The sequence below is a fragment of the Cervus canadensis genome, chromosome 5, assembly GCF_019320065.1.
Source record: "Cervus canadensis isolate Bull #8, Minnesota chromosome 5, ASM1932006v1, whole genome shotgun sequence".
Lineage (NCBI taxonomy): Eukaryota > Metazoa > Chordata > Mammalia > Artiodactyla > Cervidae > Cervus > Cervus canadensis.
The window spans coordinates 932056-950861 of record NC_057390.1 but is presented as its reverse complement, the minus strand read 5'-3'; the positions used below and the strand labels follow the sequence as shown (position 1 = coordinate 950861).

The following is an 18806-nucleotide window of genomic DNA, read 5'->3' as shown; positions in this document are numbered from 1 at the left end:
GGGGGGGGGTGGTGTCACACCACCAACTTGACTTGAACCTCCCAGCAAGAGGAGAGGGTTTGCTCAAGGACGCACAGACAGAAGAGCCCCAGACCTCAGGCTGCCGGTGGCTTTCTCACTCCATGCTAACACTTCCTGGGGAAGCACCTGCAGGAGTGGGAGGGGTGGGCAGAGAGGCTGGGGAGACTGAAAGCACCCTCAGGAAGCTAAGAAGGTCGGCTCATCAACGCCCAGGCAGTGGGCAAGCACCTCTAGTCTGGCTTGTCCAGGGTCTCTGTGACATAATTGGCCCACTGCCCCCTCGGGGCCTTGGATCTCCCCACCCTTTAATGGTGACAGAGAAGTCTTTTCTGAAGTGCATGAATTCCCAGGCATGAAGGTGCTTAAAAGACACAGACTTTTAAAAAAAAAAAGTCCTGGTCTTCCCTGGCAGTCTAGCAGTTAAGGCTCTATGCTTCCACTGCAGGGGGCATGGGTTCCATCCCTGGTCGGGGAACTAAGATCATGCATGCCACGCAGTATGGCTAAAGATTTAAGAAATACTTTAAATAAAACAAATTTTTTAAAAGGTCCTGTGTCTTCAAACCTCACCTTCTCCAACTATACTCCCTGCCTTCCTCTAAGGTCCTCCCTTGACCTCCAGAGCTAAAAATAACACCCACCTACCCCCGGGCCACCCATCTGCCTCCTCCACCCATGGACCTGGCTTTGTTTTTCCTTCAGAGCACACGTTGCTAATGGATGTTATGTATCTGTTTCTCGTTTGGCTTACTGTGCCTCCCCTCTGCCCTCACTAGAATACCAGCTCACCAGGCAGGGACCTGAGTCTGCCCTCCTCCTCACTAATCCCAGGGCCTACCTTCACTTCTGGCACAGAGAACAGGCTTGCTAAATAGTGGTTCAACAAAGAAACGAATGAAAGAACGATACTTTATATCATTTCAGAAAACTATAAAAATTGGTATGTCAGAGTTGTAGGTGACATTTTCAAATATGACCCTGCATTCAGATGAAGGTTGATTCAGACCATTAAAAAATATGCTCCCGGTCTTCCTCGGTGGTCCAGTGGTTAGGAATCTACCTGCCAATGCAGTGTTCAATCCCTGGTCTGGGAAGATGGGGGGCAACTAGACAGTAGCCCCCACTTGCCACAACTAGAGAAAGCCCATGCACAGGCAGCCAAAATTAAATAATTAAAATTTTAAATAAAAAATTTAAAAAAAATGCTCCAAGTTAAAAGCATTCTCCTTTGCTTGATTTATAACAGCCAAAACCTAGAAACAACTCAGGTGTCCATCAATAGGAGGATGGATCAACAAGCTGTGGTATATTCATGTGATGGAATGAATATAGCTCAACAGTAAAACAGAATGAAGGACAAAACACAGATAAATCTCAAAATATCATGTTGAAAGAAGAAAGCCGGACACATAAGAGTGTCTGATGCATGCTTCTATCCATGTGACATTCTAGAACAAATAACACTAATTTAGGATGTTAGAAGAAACACAACAGTGTTTGCCTCTGGGGGGTGATTGACAACAAGGATTGACTGAGAAGGAGTATGAGGGAATTTCTCAGGTAATGGATCAGTTCTATGTCTTGACAGAGGGTGGGCTATGGTCATCAAATGGTCCACTTAAGATTTCTACTTTTTCATGTGTGTACAATGTTTAACTTACAAAGATATAAGCAAAGGTGCATGTATGCATGCTAAGTCACTTCAGTTGTGTCTGACTCTTTGTAACCCTGTAGACTGTAGCCCACCAGGCTCCTCTGTCCATGCGATTCTCCAGGCAAGACGGGAGTGGGTTGCCATGCTCTCCTCCAGTGGATCTTTCCAACCCAGGGATTGAACCCGTGCCTCGTATGAATACTGAACTATAATTAATAATACACAGGCTGAGGTATTGAAGAGTGAATCTTTGCAACTTACTTGTAAATGCATCCCAAAAGTGAGATGAGGACTTTCTCTTCCAGGAAGTTGGAACAGACATACTTATCCATTTCTCCTGCTCTCAACAACTAAATACCCTGATATAATATACAAAACAAACATTAAGCAGATTCTAGAAAATAGAGAAAAGACAGACTAATAGGAACCTTGGGACCAGTGGAACAGAGAGGTGAGATCACTGGTTTCTTTTTGTCTCGTGTATCTCAGACGAGGCATTGAAGAAGCCAGGAACTCATATTCCAAAAGAGAGCAGACACAGGAGAAGTCCCCACAAGATCCTGCTCTCTCTAGCCAAAGAGCCTGGAAAAGGACAGCCCAATAAGAAAGAAAAGTTTTAGGCAATAACTGTTCCATTTTTGCCAAACATCATAGAAACTACATCATCAGGCTTCTCTGGTGGCTCAGACAGTAAAGAATCTGCCTGCAATGCAGGAGACCCAAGTTCAGTCAGCAAAGGCTATGGGGAGCTCAGTCGCCCATCCATTCTCATGACCAGGCTGAAACTGGGTGCCCCAAACCACCCTACCTGCCGCCCATCCCAGGGTGGTATCTGAGAATGCTGAGCAGGGAGCTACGACTTTCATCCCTACCCCGTGTAACAAGCTCCTCCCCTGGGTCAGTGCAGACCTCATCACGAGCCTAGACGTTTATCCCCACGCACAGCAACAAGGACCTGCTTCCTGCCCAGTGAGGGCGGCATCTGGGAGGCCCAGTGGTGAGTCAGGATACTCTTGCCTCTCAGGGGCAACAAGGCCACATGGGGAATGGCAACGAAGCACTCTGACCCCTCCCCATGGGGGTGCTATCAGCGGAGGCCTAGCACGAGGCAGTGAGCTGAACTTCTCCTCCCACCCAGCAGTAAGAAGGAGACCCCTGCCCCTGATGCCAACAGAGGCCAAGTGAGAGGCCCGGACTCCCACCCCCACTTGGCACTGATGAGGCAGCTCACTGCTGCCACCACCCTGCCTCCTACACCTTCGCCTACAGTGTCAGAGGAAGCCAGTGAAAACAGATTAAAATAAGATACAGAATCTCTAAACGGAACACCCCAAATGTCAAGTTTTCAGTAGAAAATTGCTCATCATACCAAGAACCAGGATCATCTCAAACTGAATGAAGAAAGCAACTGATAAATGCTCACAGACGGTAAGGAATCTGTCTGCAATGCAGGAGACCTGGGTTCAATCCCTGGGTCAGGAAGATCCCCTGGAGAAGGGAATGGTAACCCACTCCAGTATTCTTGCCTGAAAGATCCCATGGACAGAGGAGCCTGGTGGGCTACAGTCCGTGGGGTCACAAAGAGTCAGATCCGACTGAGCAACTAGCGCTTTCACTTTCACACCGAAATGACAGAGATATTAAAATTATCTGACAAACATTTCAAAGCAACCACCATTACAATGCTTCAAAGAGCAAACACAAATACTCTTGAAACAAATTTAAAGATAGGAAGTCTCAAGCAAGACAGAAAAAATGTAGAAGAACAAAATGAAAATTTTATAACAGAAAATACAGTCATCATAACAGCAACAACCAAAACACCCATCTAAATGGAGGAGCTTAACAGCGAAGTAAAGGACGGTAGTGGCCTGGAAGACAAGACATGAAATATCCAGTCTCACGGGAGGCTGGCTCTTTACCGCTAGCGCCACCTGGGGAGCCCGGTCAGTGCGAACGAGAGTAAAACTTCAGAAACAGGAGAGACCCTGGTTTGATTCCTGGGTCAGCAAGCTTCCCACCCCAGTATTCTCAGGCTTCCCTGGTGGCTCAGACAGTTAAAGAATCTGCCTGCAGTGCAGAAGACCTGGGTTTGGTCCCTGGGTTGGGAAGCTTCCCTGGAAGAAGGGATGGCAACCCACTCCAGTATTCTTGCCTGGAGAACCCCATGGACAGAGGAGCCTGGCGGGCTGCAGTCCCTGAGGTCACAAAGAGTCGGTCATGACTGAGCGACTAAGCACAGCACAGATGTTTATATATATAACGTATATGCATATATATAAAACAGAGAAGTGACACCACCTATGGAAGAAAACATTTGAATGACAGCACATTTTCATTAGAAACCACTGAGGCCAGAGTACTTTCAAGTGCTGAAAGAAAAGAATTGCTACAATGTATGTAGACAAGAACTGTTAGCATAAACTCCTGTATTCAGTTGAAAGATCCTTTCCAGTGGAGGATCCTTTAGAAATGAAAAGGAAATTAAGACATTTCCAAAAAATGAAAAATGAATATTTGTCACTAGCAGATATAAGAGTGGCTAAAAGAAGTTTCCTGGACAAAAAAAGAAACAATAAAAGAAAGACTTCTGGAACATCAGTAAGGAAGAAACAACACAATAATAAAAAATATTGGTAATACTGGTAATTACAATGGACTTTCTTTTCATTCTTAATTTTTCTAAATTATGTTGATAGTTGAGGCAAAAACTGTAACACTGCTAATGAGAATCACAATATATGTAGAAGAAATATTTAAGACAATTATAAACAGGAAGGGAAAAAAGATATAAAAAGAGGTAAATCTTCTAGACTTGACTCAAGTTGCTAAATGATGGCACTAGAAATTTATCGTCTCAATATATGCAAAAAGTCACTTGATATAATCCAGCTAATATTCCTGATAAAAACTCTCAGCAAATTAAGAATAGATGGGAACTTTCTCTATCTGATAAGGGGCATCTACTAAAAACTAATAGCTAATGACATCATTATTAATGGTGAAAGATGGAATATTTTCCTCCAAAGATGAGAAACTTTCACAGATTCTATTCCACATTGCACTGAAGATTTGATCCAGTGCAATATGGCAAGAAATAAAAATAAAAAAGTTCTAGATTGGAACTAAAGAAGTAAAGCCATCCTTATCTGCAGATGACATGAGAATCTATGTAAAAAATCCTATAGAAACAAAAAGTTTCTAGAATGTAAAAGGTGACTTCAGTGAAGATATGGCATAAGAGATTAATGCACAAAAAAAATGTATACTTTCAGTGAACAACTGAAAATTGAAATTTTAAAAATAGCTCTGAAAATAGTATCAAAAAGTATAAAACACTTAGGGCAAATCTGATAGAAGATGGACGATAGCTACACATTGAAAATTATAAAATACTGATGAGAGAAATTAAAAAGAACCTGAATAAATAGAGAGATACTGTGCTCATGGGTTACAAAACTCAGTATTTTAAATGAGTTGTGTTTATTTAATTGAGTGAAAGTCTTTAAATTCTATGTGTGTGTGTGCTCAGTCACTTGGTCGTGTCCAACTCTTTGCAACGCCATGGACTGTAGCCCACCAGGCTCCTCTGTCTGTGGAATTTTCCAGGCAAGAAGACTGGAGTGGGTTGCTGTTATCTACTTCAGGGAATCTAAAATCACAAAGAGATCTCACCAGTCATGCATTAGGATGACTAGAACAAAAAGTCTGACCATAGTAAACATTAATGAGGACACGGAGCAACTGGAATTCTCACCCTTGGCTAATGAGTTTTAGAAACGATGAGGCAATTGTTAACCAAATCTTTCCAAACCCCATTCAAGGAGTCCATTCAAGCAACTGTCTTAATTTTTTCCCTGCCTCTTCTCAGGGCCATGGCAAAGCCAGTTTTCCAGGGTCACACAAGGTCACCTCCAGCAGCAGAAAACTTCTCACCTTAAAGCAATCTGGAGTGGATCTAGATCAGAAACAATCTTTTCAAAGATCTGTGTTTTCTTGGAGGCACCAGACTATGAAGTTAGTGTGTTGCTGTTGTCTAGTTGCTCAGTTGTGCTGACTCTTTGCAACCCCATGGACTGTAGCCCGCCAGGCCCCCCTGTCCATGGAATTTTCCAGGCAGAATGCTGGAGTGGGTTGCCATTCCTTCTCCGGGGAATCTTTCCCACCCAGGGATTGAACCTTCATCTTCTGCGTTGGCAGGCAGATTCTTTACCACTGAGCCACCAGGGAAGCCTGTGAAGTCAGTGCGGTGTTAACTGCCCTGCCCTCTTTAGGTTTGCTTGTCTTTGGATTGAGGTGACTTCAAAGGTGGCCCAGTGCCCAACCCAACCGGAGAGAGGAAGGCAGAATGCATCACGGCTCAGCAAACTCTTCTGAACGCTTTTTTGAGGATTGAACACCACTCTCCCACCGTGTCAGGGCCTGAGCTGGGCGTTCTGTCTGTGTCTCTGCCTATGGTGAGAGGAAGCGACCAGGCTGAGGCCAGGAAGGACCTGCTGTAGCTGATAAAGCCCATGCCCCTTGTCAGGAACCTGTGGTTTTTCTGTCTTTGAAGCAACAAGACTAGGAGGAGGCACGTTTCTTCCCAAACAGCGCTCTGTATATTGCTGGGGGGACAACTCATTCGCACACACCAGGACGATGAGACCCTGAGCACCAGGGCTGTGTCCTTCATTTCGGGCCAACTGGACTTGGTTTTCTCCCTTATGCGGTGGGACTGTAAAGTTCCATGCCCTCCCCTTGCTCCGTGGATGCGCGGAAGAGGTAGCCCCCAGGCTGGGGTGGACAGGGGCCGGCTGCAGCCCCGCCTAGCTGCCAGGCACGCGTCCTGTCCGAGTGTGCCAGACCGTGGGGAGATGCCGGCACCGCCTAACCGTGACCTCGGTTGCGGGGAGGGAAGCTGGGCGTCCGTCACGCACGCTGGAGCCCCAGCCTCTGACGAAGCCTGGCTTCTAGCTTCGTTCTGCTGTCTTTTACTTTTCCTAAAATAATTCCGGGGAGTTTCTATCACTTTGAAAGGACCAGCGAAAACTCTCCAGAGCTAAAATCAATCAAGGTGAAAAGGCAGTGTTTTTTTCCTTTTTGAACTTGGGTTGGTGCCTAAGGGAGCTATCAGTCAAGAAGCCCCCTTGGCCCCAGGCGAATCTGCAGAGCTGGGTATTTTTAGAGACCATGCTTTCTGAGATTCCAGCTGGTGGACCCCCAGCCGGCTCCTGTCGCTCTCAGAGCGCAGGTGGCTTAGCAGACTATGATGCAACCTAGCGTGGGCTCCACCGATGCCACTCCGGAGCTGCAGCCTGAGAAGCTAGGGACTCACAGAAAGCCAGCTCTCATCCCCCATCAGTTTCACTTTTTTTTTTAATTGATGAATTCAGCTGCTCTTTGGTGGGGGGAGGGTTTTATCAAAGATTTATAAATGGAGCAATCTACTAGTAAAAATAAAAAGCATCACATCATCTCACTGGATGGCAGGATATTTTGTTTTTCTTTGGTGATGATCCTTAATTTGAGTCACTGGCTCAGATATGCCCTATGAAGTACACGATTTTTCTATGGGACGTCCCCGTAAGTATTTGCTGGCTTGCTCCTGGATTAGGGGCCTGGGGAAGCTGCCCTGGCTGCAGGGAACCTTTCCCCCTCCATGCAGCCACTCTCTGCACCCTCATTATGCAGGGGTCCCACTTGCTTTGGGCTTTTCGTTCTGTATTGTCCTCCTAGGCCAGCACAGGGCTCAGAACATGGAGGACCTCATCCACATGCACTGGGGGCTCCAAGCTCTTCATCTTTAAAGTAGGACGAGAATGCTTGTCTTACCAGCTCCAGATTCTCCCTGTAGGATCCAGTCCATCTAGGAGCAAGATGCTGGAGGCTGTATGGCTCAGTCACATCCTATCCCTCCTGCTCCTCCTCACTTTGCCCATCTGTGAAATAAAGGGAACAACTTTATGAGCAATGTTAGAGTCATCATTACAAAATACTAACCTTTGCTAATTCTGGAATGTGGGTACTTAGGCCTTTGTTGTACTATTCTCTGCATTTTTCAGTCTCCTGCCCCAATAAAAGAAAAGGAAAGAAAAAGAAATTTAAAAGACTTATAGAAAATCTGGTCTCCTGCAGGAGGACTTTCTCTGGTTCAGGATATAGTAAGTGTTAGTTGCTCAGTCGTGTCTGACTCTTTGTTACCCCATGGATTGTAGCCCACCAGGCTCCTCTGTCAATGGGTCATGACAGAGGTCATTGTCCCAAGCAACAACGCTGGAGTGGATAACCATGCTTTCTCCAGGGGATCTTCCTGACCCAGGGATTGAACCCGGGTCTCCTGCATTGCAGGCTGATTCTTTACTGTCTGAGCCACTAGGGAGACACAGGAAAATGCCCAGTCAATCCAACTCCAGGAGGGATGAACAGCATTATGATTGACCATTCATCTTGTTTCTGCTCCTTCCACTGTTTTAGGAATTTACTATTAATAAGACCCAGCCCTGTTCCTGTCCTCATCTATTTAAGGCAGCTGTGTGCTCACCAGGCTCTTTGATTTGGGATAAAAGTTTTCTAGTTGAAGGCAGGTGAATTCAGGATGATGTCATTCATAGCGTTCTGATTCAATATCATCCAAGCCTACCCCCCTCAACAATATCGACCTGTTAGTACAGCTAAAGCACACACATGTATGAAGGGAAGCTTCTATCTGTAGCTATTAAAAATGTGCCTTGTCTAACACAAACCCAGACTTTCTCGGGCTTCACAAACACGCATGGCTCAAGAAAACCCGTATGGACATTTCTACTCCCGTAACTTAAAAAATAGCCAAGCTAAATTAAGTAACAACAACAACACAAAGTTGTTTCCCACACAGTTTGCCGTGCTCTCACCACCAAGTTTTCAGCCTGAAACAATTTCATGCTTGAGTTATTAACTTATGAAAATAGGCACAAAAGGGGGAAAATGTGAACAGATCCTCAACTATATTATTAGTCATTGCTACAGATGACTGCGTTCCGGCACAAAGGTGTATCTCAGCTTTGAACAAAATGTAGCTCATTAATGGGTTATGCCTCGTGTACGTTTTTGTAATCATTATGTGACCATTCTCTGTAATTTATCCTGGTTTCCATTAGGACTATGAGCATGGGGCAGGCATGCACTCAAGCACGCATGCACACACACTTTTAAGTCCCCGTTCATTTGTGGCTGAGAGGAAAGGTCGTGGAGCTGTCATTCATTTTAGGGAAATACCACTCTATTGATAAAGGTACTATTTGGAAACTGGAGTGATGGATGAATGTGTGTGTGGATTCTGAAAATACTGGTGGATGAGGGGATAGCAACGTGAATAAAGGAAAGGAATCTGGAAGCAGGCTGCAGAAGATGGAGGCAGAGTAGGAGAGTGACCAGGCTCGTCTTGGGGTCTCTGTTCCGGAGGGAAGGGAGGGGCATCTTTCTCACTTTGCTAAGTGTGCTCAGGTCTCCTGGTTGAGCGGTGAGATTCCAGGCAAGAGCCCCACTTTGGGGACGTTCGTTTCTGGCTGTGGCTCAGGGGTGTTGCCCTGGACCCGTTTGAGTCAAATGAGTAACGAAGCTGAGTTTTGAGCCTGTTGATTCTCACTTCTATAAAGTCCAGGACTGGTCCTAGAAATCAAAGCTTGTGAATATTAACTTCTGAAAACAATAGCAAAAAGAGCCAGCAAGAGAATCTGCATGGGAAAGAAATACAGAAGGGATATGAAAAGCTTGGAGAAGATCAGCCTTTCCAAAGACAAGTGAGAATCCCCAGAACCATCTCCTAAATGGATCAGAAGCTGGGACCCAGAAGCAGCAGACCCCCACCAAGAGCAGAGGCGCCCCAAAATTCTCCGCCAGCAAGAGCAGCCCTTGGCTTCCCTCACCATAGAACTGGCCAGGAGAGGAACCCAAGTGGGAACTCAAGTGGCTCTTTTAACCTCTTTGAAATGTTAACGAACGGTTTGATTTTTGTTCTTTCCTCCTCATTTAGACAAAGTGGTGTCACTTTGCCAGGAACGTAATCTCACCTCCCAAGTCAACCGCTCATCTTTCTGCTCAGCTGAGTCCAAGCCCTGCCAGAGGGTCTCCTCCTCTCAGGGGACAGAAATGCCAGTCTTGCCAACGACCACTCTTCCACGGTTCTGCCAGGGGCCTCCAAGCCTCACTGTGCTCTTAGAGCCCAGGACATACCACCCCCAGCTCACGTGAAAAAACAGACATGCTTGTGTTAACACCCAGCTCCCGGCATCCTGCAAGGGACCACACACCCAGGCATGGTGAGTGTGTTGGCGGCTGTGCCCTGCGGAAGGGGGCAGGCTGGAGAGAGGTCAGGGGGACAGAGCCCCCGGAAGGCCTGGAATCTTTAGCGGTGATGAAGCCCCACTCTGCCTCACCCCTTCACCTGGGACACAATGGGGCTAACGGTTCAACAAGCGGCAGAACTGGAGCTGCAAGCAGGTGTCACTGAGCCCCCGAGGCTCACCTGTCGTCATGGCACCCAGCAGGCCCTCTGTCCCCTCCTCCCAACGCAGGGCATATCGTGGGATGAGCGCCTGCAGACAGGAGGGCCGGGGGCTCTGCGGTTTGCTCAGAGGCCACCAGAAGGGGCCAGGCGGTGTCTCACAGCCAGCGCCAGCCACGGGGAACCGGCCGGAGAGGCAGAGCTCTGCCCCAGAGGCATGGGCTGAGAGGCCCACAGTGCCCCGTGGGGACACTCCTGGAGAGGGCTCAGCCTATGACAAGGACCTGGGAGGCGGGATGAACTCTGTCCCATGGGCAGTAGGAAGTGGGAGAGGAACCCTCTGGAAAACGGAAATTCAAAGCCGGGGAAACAATCTGCCTTATCTCATTTCACCTTAGTTATCTCCACAGCCCACAGGAAAAAGTCCTGTTTTTTGTTGTTGTTCAGTTGCTCACTCGTGTCCGACTGTGAGCCCATGGATGCAAAGGTTTCCCTGTCCTTCACCATCTCCCAGAGTTTACTCAAACTCATGTCACTGAGTCAGTGATGCCATCCGACCTTCTCCTGCTCTCAATCTTTCCCAGCATCAGGGTCTTTTCCAATGAGTCGGCTCTTCACATCAGGTGGCCAAACTATTGGAGCTTCAGCTTCAGCATCAGTCTTTCCAATGAATGCTCAGGGTTGATTTCCTTTAGGATTGATTGGTTTGATCTCTTTGCTGTCCAAGGGACTCTCAAGAATCTTCTCCATTATGAAGGTATCAATTCTTTGGCACTCAGCCTTCTTTATGGTCCAACTCTCACATCTGTACATGACTACTGGAAAAACCATAGCTTTGACTAGACGGACCTTTGTCTGCAAAGTAATATCTCTGCTTTTTAACATGCTGTCTAGTTTTGTCATAGCTATTTTTTCTTTACGGTATGAAAAGGCGAAGTCCTGCTAAGTGTGCCTTATCTCATAGAATCCTCTCGCCATCCATGAGTATCGTGATTAGATCCTCCCTCCCACAGTTTTATGTTTAACATCTTAATCATTTTAAGTGTACATTCAATAGTAAGTTCATAAATATTGTTATGTGACAGGTCTGCAGAACTTTTTCATCTCACAAAACTGAAACCCTTTACCTATTAAACAGTCATTTCCCACTCCCCCCTCCCAGCCTGTGGCAGCCACCACTCCATTTTCTGTTTCTATGAATTTGTGTACTCTGTATACCTTACATAAATGGAATCATACAGGATTTGTCTTTTCTGTGATTGGCTTAGTTCACTTAGCATGATGTCCTCAAGGTCCATCTATGTTGTAGTATGTGTCCGAGTTCCCTTTCAAGGGCTGAATGATTTCCCACTGTATGAATGGACCACATTTGATTGTCCATTCATCTGTCAATGGATGCACGAGGTGCTTCCACCTTTTGGCTATTGTGAATACAGCTGCTGTGAACAGGAGTGTGAAAAAGTCTCTTTGTGATCTTGCTTCCAATGCATGTGGGCTCAGTCCTGTCCGGCTCTTTGCAACCCCATGGACTGTAGCCTGCCAGACTTCTCTGTCCATGGAATTTTCAGGCAAGAATACTGGAGTGGCCCAATAAAAAAATAAGTAAATAAATAAAAAAAAAAGAATACTGGGCTGGGTTGCATTCCTCCTCCAGGGGTTCTTCCCCACCTAATGACCGAACTCACGTCTCCTGTGTCTCCTGCGTTGGCGGGTGGATTCTTTACCACTGGGCCACCTGGGAAGCTCAGGCTTTCAATCTTTCAGTGTTATTGTCCATATACCCAGAAGAAGAATTGCTAGATCTCATGGTTGTCCTATTTTTAATTTCGGGGGAACCTCCATACCACTTTCCACAAGCAGCTGTACCATCTTACACCTCCACCAGCAGTGTGTAAGGGTTCAGTTTCTCCACATCGTTGCCAATACTTGTTATTTTCTGTTTTGTTTTGTTTTTTTTTTTAATTTTAATACTAACTCTCCTCTTGGGTATGAGGTGATATCCCCTTATAGTTTTGATTTGCATTTCCCTAATTCTCAGTGGGGCTTCCGTGGTGGCTCAGTGGTAAAGAAGCCGCCTGCCACACAGGAGATTCGAGTTCAGTTCCTGCATCTGGAAGATGCCCAGGAAAAGGAAATGGCAATCCAGTCCAGTATTCTTGCCTGGGAAACCCCATGGACAGAGAAGCGTGCTGAGCAGCAGTCCGTGGGGTCACAAAGAGGCAAAGATACGACTTAGCAACTGAGTGTGAGCACGAATCTCAGTGATACTGACCATCTTTTCATGCTGGCCATTTGCTTGTCTTCTTTGGAGAAACAGCTATTCAAGTCTTTTGCCCAATTAAAAATCAGATGATTTGGTTTTGGTTGCTGTTGAGTTTGAGTTTTTTACATTCCCCTCTCCCTCTTTTTTTTTCCTGCTTAAAAAAATTAAAGGGTCAAAGAAGTGGATAACTTACTCCAGCCTTTGGACAGAGGCTACTTGATTCTGCAGCAGCCGGGAAAGACTGGTCCACCCTCAGATGGGTGGTATCCAGAAGAGCTAAGAGCTGGTATCCTGCCAGCCACAGAGGCCCAGGGCAGACACCGCCCATCACATCAATGCACACCCAGTACTCACAGCCCCATGTGCCAAAGAGCTGCTGAAAAACCAACAGCAAAGCACTAGTGGCAGAGACTCAGAAGCATGTAATATACATCTCAATAAAGGTCCCACTTTCTTACTCCTTCCTCTCTCAAGGAGGGACTGAAGGAAAAACACTGCTTGTGGAAAAATACATTTAAATGGATCGGTGCAGGGCAACCATCTGCACATCTGTTCTTAACAGGTTTCAGCTGAAACTACTGAAAATATACACAGATCTGTTTATGTGGAACCAGTTAAATATGATAAGATTTCAACTGAGAGGGTAACTATGGATTCAGTGGTGGGAAAACAAAAAGCACCTCCTCACCCCGCAACACTTGGTCTGCACACACGCTCCTGCTATTTTACCGCAGATGTTGTCGAGGGAATAGGATTTGCTGCGAATTAAAAAGATCTAAATTATTTGAGATTGGTTACAAACAAACTCAAGATGGTCCCAGCAGCCTCTCTGCACTGTGTAATTCTTGCCTCACCACCAATCTGGGCTGAGTGAGTCCTTTGTCATCGCAGAGGAGCCTACAGCTGGGAAATCACTTGTTTCTGAATAATTCTGTCTTCACTCCTCCAACAAGACATTCGAGAGGAAGCCAGCAGGGAGGCTGCTGGCACACAGAGCACCCAATTGTCTTCCCTCCGTAAAAATACACTGGTGGCCCCTAAAGACCTGCAGGCAGAGGGGAGGGAGCTTTAACTGACACCCTATGAGGTCCTGGGCTTCCCAGGTGGCGCATGTGGTAAAGAATCCGCCTGCCCAGGCAGCAGACACAAAAGATGTGGGTTCAATCCCTGGGTCGGGAAGATGCACTGGAGAAGGAAATGGCAACCCACTCCAGTACTCTTGCCTGGAGAATTCCATGCACACAGGGGCTTGGCAGGCTACAGTCCATGGAGTTACAAAGAGTTAAACATGACTGAGGCGGTGAGCTACTGTTGGGCAGCTCGGCTGGCGGGTAAAGCTGGGAGGTCCTGGCCGGGGGCGCCGGTTGGAGACATGATTGCAATGCGGGCCTTAGGATTTGAGCCAAAGAAAGAAGAAATTAAAAAGATGATAGCTGAAACTGACAAAGAAGGAATTGGCACCATTAATTTTGAAGAATTTTTTGCCATGATGAGTGTAAAAATGAGTGAAAAGGATGAAAAAGAAGAAATACTGAAGGCTTTCAAATTATTTGATGATGATGATACAGGAAGTATATCACTGAACAATATCAAGAGGGTTGCTAAGGAGCTAGGGGAAAATTTAACAGATGATGAACTTCAGGAAATGCTTGATGAGGCTGATCATGATGGGGATGGAGAAATAAACAAGGAAGAATTTTTGAAAATGATGCAAAAGACCACTCTTTATTAACACTGTCTTTTGTGCCTTCTGGAAAGTTGTTAACAAGTTTGTATTTGCTGTAAGTTGCATAATAGCTGAATATATTCATTTTCAGTGTTTAAGTTTATATACATAAACTGGTCTCTTGATGTCTAATCCATGTGAGAAGTTACATGTTGCTACCAATATGTTGTTAAATCTATAACATCAAGAAATAAAATGTAGTGACTTCCTTAAACTATGAAGAACAGTATTAATTATAAGTGCTATTTTTAGAGCCCCAGGTTCTAAAACTTAGATTTTTTATTTTACTTATGGAAATTGGCCCCACATCATAAGCCAGCCATCACTTTCCCTATTATTTTCCTTTTGTGCAACTCTAAAAAATGAACATTTGCTTTTTAACAGATTATTCAGATATGTAAAGTCTTAAATAAAACTGTCTGGCAGCATAAAAAAAAAAAAAACATGACTGAGTGAGTGAACACACAGCACATAACTATGAGGTCCCACTGTCATCCCACTATAGAGATGGGAAGACTGAGGCTTGCCATCAGGATGATTTGCCCAAGACCACCCTGGCAGGAGGGAGTGAGGTGTTCCAAAGGAAGAAAGGTTGTTCCTCCTGTCTAAATATCCCTTGGGGTGAGGCCACAATTCAGAGAACTATAGGGCTCAGCAGCTAAGAGGTGAGGGGTCCTGGGCAGCTAATAAGTGGCTTAAGTGGATTGATACAGACATTGTGAGCCCAGATCGTAGGGGTTTTTTTTTGTTTATCTTCTGGCTGTGATGTGCAACATGTAGGATCTTAGTTCCCTGACCAGGGATTGAACCCACATCCTTTGCAGGGACACACGGACTCTTAACCACCAGACCACCAGGGAAGTTCAGTCCCCAGACCCTTTGGTTTGGGGAAAGAACCAGAAGTCAGTAGGGCTTCCCAGGTGGCGCTAGTGGTAAAGAATCCACTTGCCATTGCGGGAGACTTCGGAGATGGGAGTTATATCCCTGGGTGGGGAAGATCCCTAGGGTAGGAAATGGCAACCCAGTCCAGTATTGATGTCTGGAGAATCCCATGGACAGAGGAGCCTGGTGGGCTGCAGTTCATACAGCCACAAAGAATTGGACACGACTGAAGTGCTTCACATACAGAAGTCACTAGATTTCTACATGTTGGTTCAGGAATTGAAAACAAACCCCCCAAACGAGGCCCTGCTGTGATCTGCAACCCCCGCTGTGGGTCTTTGGGGCTTTCGGCAGAGGCTGCCTTGGCTTGGCTTGCTCACCAGGTGGGACTCCGGGGGTCTGTCTCTGGTGCAGAAGGCCTTGGTCATGGGCAATGTGCCCCAGCTCAGCGCCCTGGTCCCCGACTCTCTTCTAAAGCCTTTTCCTGCTTCTTCACTGGCGTTCTCATCTCGATTCCAGCACACTGAACGTACATTCGTTTATCAACATTCATCTAATAATTTATCTCTTAAAAAGTGACATCAGTCTATAAAATGCACCACAGGAAACCCAAGCAGTCACATGTATTCAGAAACACTCAGTCCAAATTGACATCTGACAACATTCCCCACCCTTGGCATCTCGCAGGGGCTGGGCCGTGATTGGTAAGCTTCTCATTCCTGCTGGATCCCATGCTGCGAAAAGGCACCTATTTCTGTTCCTTGAAAATCATTTTTTTATTTTAAATAAGCAGGTCATTGGGAAACAATTGTGAATGGCAGCTTCATTACATGAGGATTTTTAGAACAAAGAGAATATTGCTCACACCCTATGACCTGCTTGATGATACTGAATTTTAATTAAAAAAATGTTCTTGTGTTAAATTGACAAGGAAGGTTTGACACTAGGGCTATAAAATAAATCAGGGACATAAAATATGGTTGACAGATGGCCTCAATGAACTAGTCAATGTTACTTCATGTTTGTCTTCTCTCTCTCTCTCTCTCTCTCTTTTTTCATTTGAAATTTTCGGTTTTGAACTAGAAGGCACAGAGATGGGGAAGCTGCTAAAACCAGCAGAGGGTAAGAGAAAGGGAACCTTATTTGCCCTGTTTGCATGCATGCATGCTTAGTTGTGCCCAACTCTTTGCAACCCTATGGACTGTAGGCCCTCAAGCTCCTCTGTTCATGGGATTTCCCAGGCAAGAATACTGGGGTGGGTTGCCATTTCCTCCTCCAGGGGATCTTCCCAACCCAGGGATTCAACCTGTGTTTCCTGTGTCTCCTGCATTGCAGGAGGATTCTTTTACCTGCTGAGCCATTGGGGAAGCCTCTATGAGGGCCTCAAATAGCATCTTGCACAAAGGATCACTTGTTGTCTCAAAGAATCTCCTCCAGGTGGCTACTGTCCCAGGCCACCCTAGAGTAGCCCTTTGAAAGGGCCAGTTTTTCTGAGCAACAAATACAGGACTGCTTCCAGGTGACTGGTGGATCTCAGGAGCCTGATAACTGGGAATGAATTATTTTGAAGCAATAGGGTCAGGAAGATCCCCTGGAGAAGGAAATGGCAACCCGCTCCAGTATTCTTGCTCAGCAAATCCCATGTGCAGAGGAGCCTGGCGGGACTATGGCCCATGGGGTCACAAAGAGTTGGACACAACTTAACAACTGAACAATAACAATAGATCAAATGGTGTGTGGGCAGGAGCAGGATGGCCAAGCCAGCCCAAGCTTCACTAGTTATAAGGGAGCTGTCTTCTGAGATGATGCAATAATTGAATAGGAAAAGCCAAGTGCAGAAAGCATGTCAGTGTGCTGGGTTTAAGTAAGGCCATCTAATGCAGGTAGAGGTGGTTCGCTTCCCCTCTGGATAGACCTGGAGGACATATGTGTCAGTTCACGTCCTAAAGCTCCATGAACGAGGAGCTATTTCACCCTAATTGCAGAGCCTCAGTTCTGGCCAAGGGGCCCAAGGTGGAAGAATCACGTCCATCACAACCTATGCAAGAAGGAAGCAAGTGACTTGACCCTTGGGAGCCTGTCTCAGCCTGGGACAAAGGAGCGGGCTCCAGGCTTCTGGGGAAGGCCTGCGTCTTGGGGATGGAGGTACCAGCCTCACAGTGTGGGAGCCTGAATGCCTGCTTCCTGCCCAAGAGAACAGATGTGCAAGTGGGGGCTGGAGGGCTAACCACAAGGAGAACAGGGCCTCAGCCCTTGCCGGAAGGAGACAGACGTGTGCTCAGAGTCCAGGGTCCACGCCAGGGACACACAACAGCAGGCGCAAAGGCCCTGAGGCTGGCCTGCCTGAGTAGAGGGGATGAGCCGCAGCCAAGACCATGCACAGGGAGGAGACAGGATCCCCTTCTAAGGGCAACAGGGAGCCACTACTGGGCCCTAAGGAGGAGAAGGGTACAGCTCAGAGTCTTTCCCAAAGATCAAGCTGGTTTGTGTGGAGAATGAGTCCAGTGGGGCGAGAGGCTGGACTGGGGGCCAAGTGGGTGATGTCACAGGAGAACAAGGGCTGCATGTCACAGGGAGGACCAGCAAGACCATGGTGGGGAGCTGGGCAAGGAGGGTGGGGGAACAGTCCATGACAAGGCATCTAACCCCTGGTTTCCTCGATGGGAAAATGGACGCAATAGTTCCCACCTCTCAGAGGGGTTGTGGAGATCAGAAATGGACGTGGCGCCCCAGCCCAGAACATGTGCCCAAGAACTGAGAGTGTCACTGTGTCCCCACTGCTTCCTTGCCCCCTCGAGCACGGGCAGCAGACGCTGCCTTCAGAGGTGCCACTTCTGACCCCTTGTCCCCAGTAAAGTGGAAATTCGTGGCTGGGTCAGTATCGGAGACAGGACGGGCCTGGGCCGCTCCTTCTGAGAAATCACGTGCAGCTCCGAAAGCAAAACAGTGATGCAATGAACTTCCAGGTTCTTAAAAACATTCTGATGGTTACGAAAAGTTAACAGGGCGCTGATGGGGACTGGCCCAACAATCACCACCATGAAGCTCTCTCTCCGTGGCTCTTGTTCTTGTTCAGTCGCTAAGTCGTGTCCCACTCTGCAACCCCATGAACATCAACACGCCAGGCTTCCCTCTCTTTCACTATCTCCCAGAGTTTGCTCAAACTCATGTCCATTGAGTCAGTGATGCTATCTAACCATCTTGTCCTCTGTTATCTCCGTCTCCTCTTGCCCCCAATCCTTCTCAGCATCGGGTCTTTTCTAAATGAGATGGCTCCTTGCATCAGGTGGCCAAAGTATTGAAGCTTCAGCTTCAGCACCTGTCCTTCCAATAAGGTTGATTTCCTTTAGCACTGACTGGTTTGATCTCCATGCTGTCCAAGGGACTCTCAGGAGTCTTAGGGTGACAATACTGCCCAGAGCACAACCGAGGGGCTGGACCCAGGACGGTCCTTAGATTTCCATGGCTCCACTCCCTGCCACGATGTCCCCAGCCTTCACACCTGCAGAAGCAGAAGTGGGCATTGGGGAAGGCCAAGGAATTCCCACCATCAGGTCAAATATCCCCTCTGAGCTCTGAGCTCACAGCCAGCCTTGCACACAGCCCTCCACAAGACCCTCATGGTGCTCACGAGAGGGGGATGCCTGTGAATATTCACAAGAGAAGCTGGGCCTTCCCCTGCGGGGTCTCCCTATAAGCTGGAGGGCTCCCTGGAGGAGGAAGCAGGTGGTAGGGCTGTGGGAAGGATGGGGAGGGCGGGTGATGGGGCAGGGCTCCCAGCTCAGCGTGAAGCCTG

General features: G+C 47.0%; 1 long non-coding RNA gene across 2 annotated transcripts in view; it reads right to left on the bottom strand.

The window, feature by feature from the left end:
- The window catches only part of LOC122441333, an 85502-nt gene that overhangs the window by 62788 nt on the left and 3908 nt on the right, over positions 1-18806 (bottom strand). For both annotated transcript variants that reach the window (XR_006269333.1, XR_006269334.1), the window contains exon 2: positions 7490-7596. This is a non-coding gene — a long non-coding RNA (uncharacterized LOC122441333). The remainder of the gene's footprint in view (positions 1-7489; positions 7597-18806) is intronic.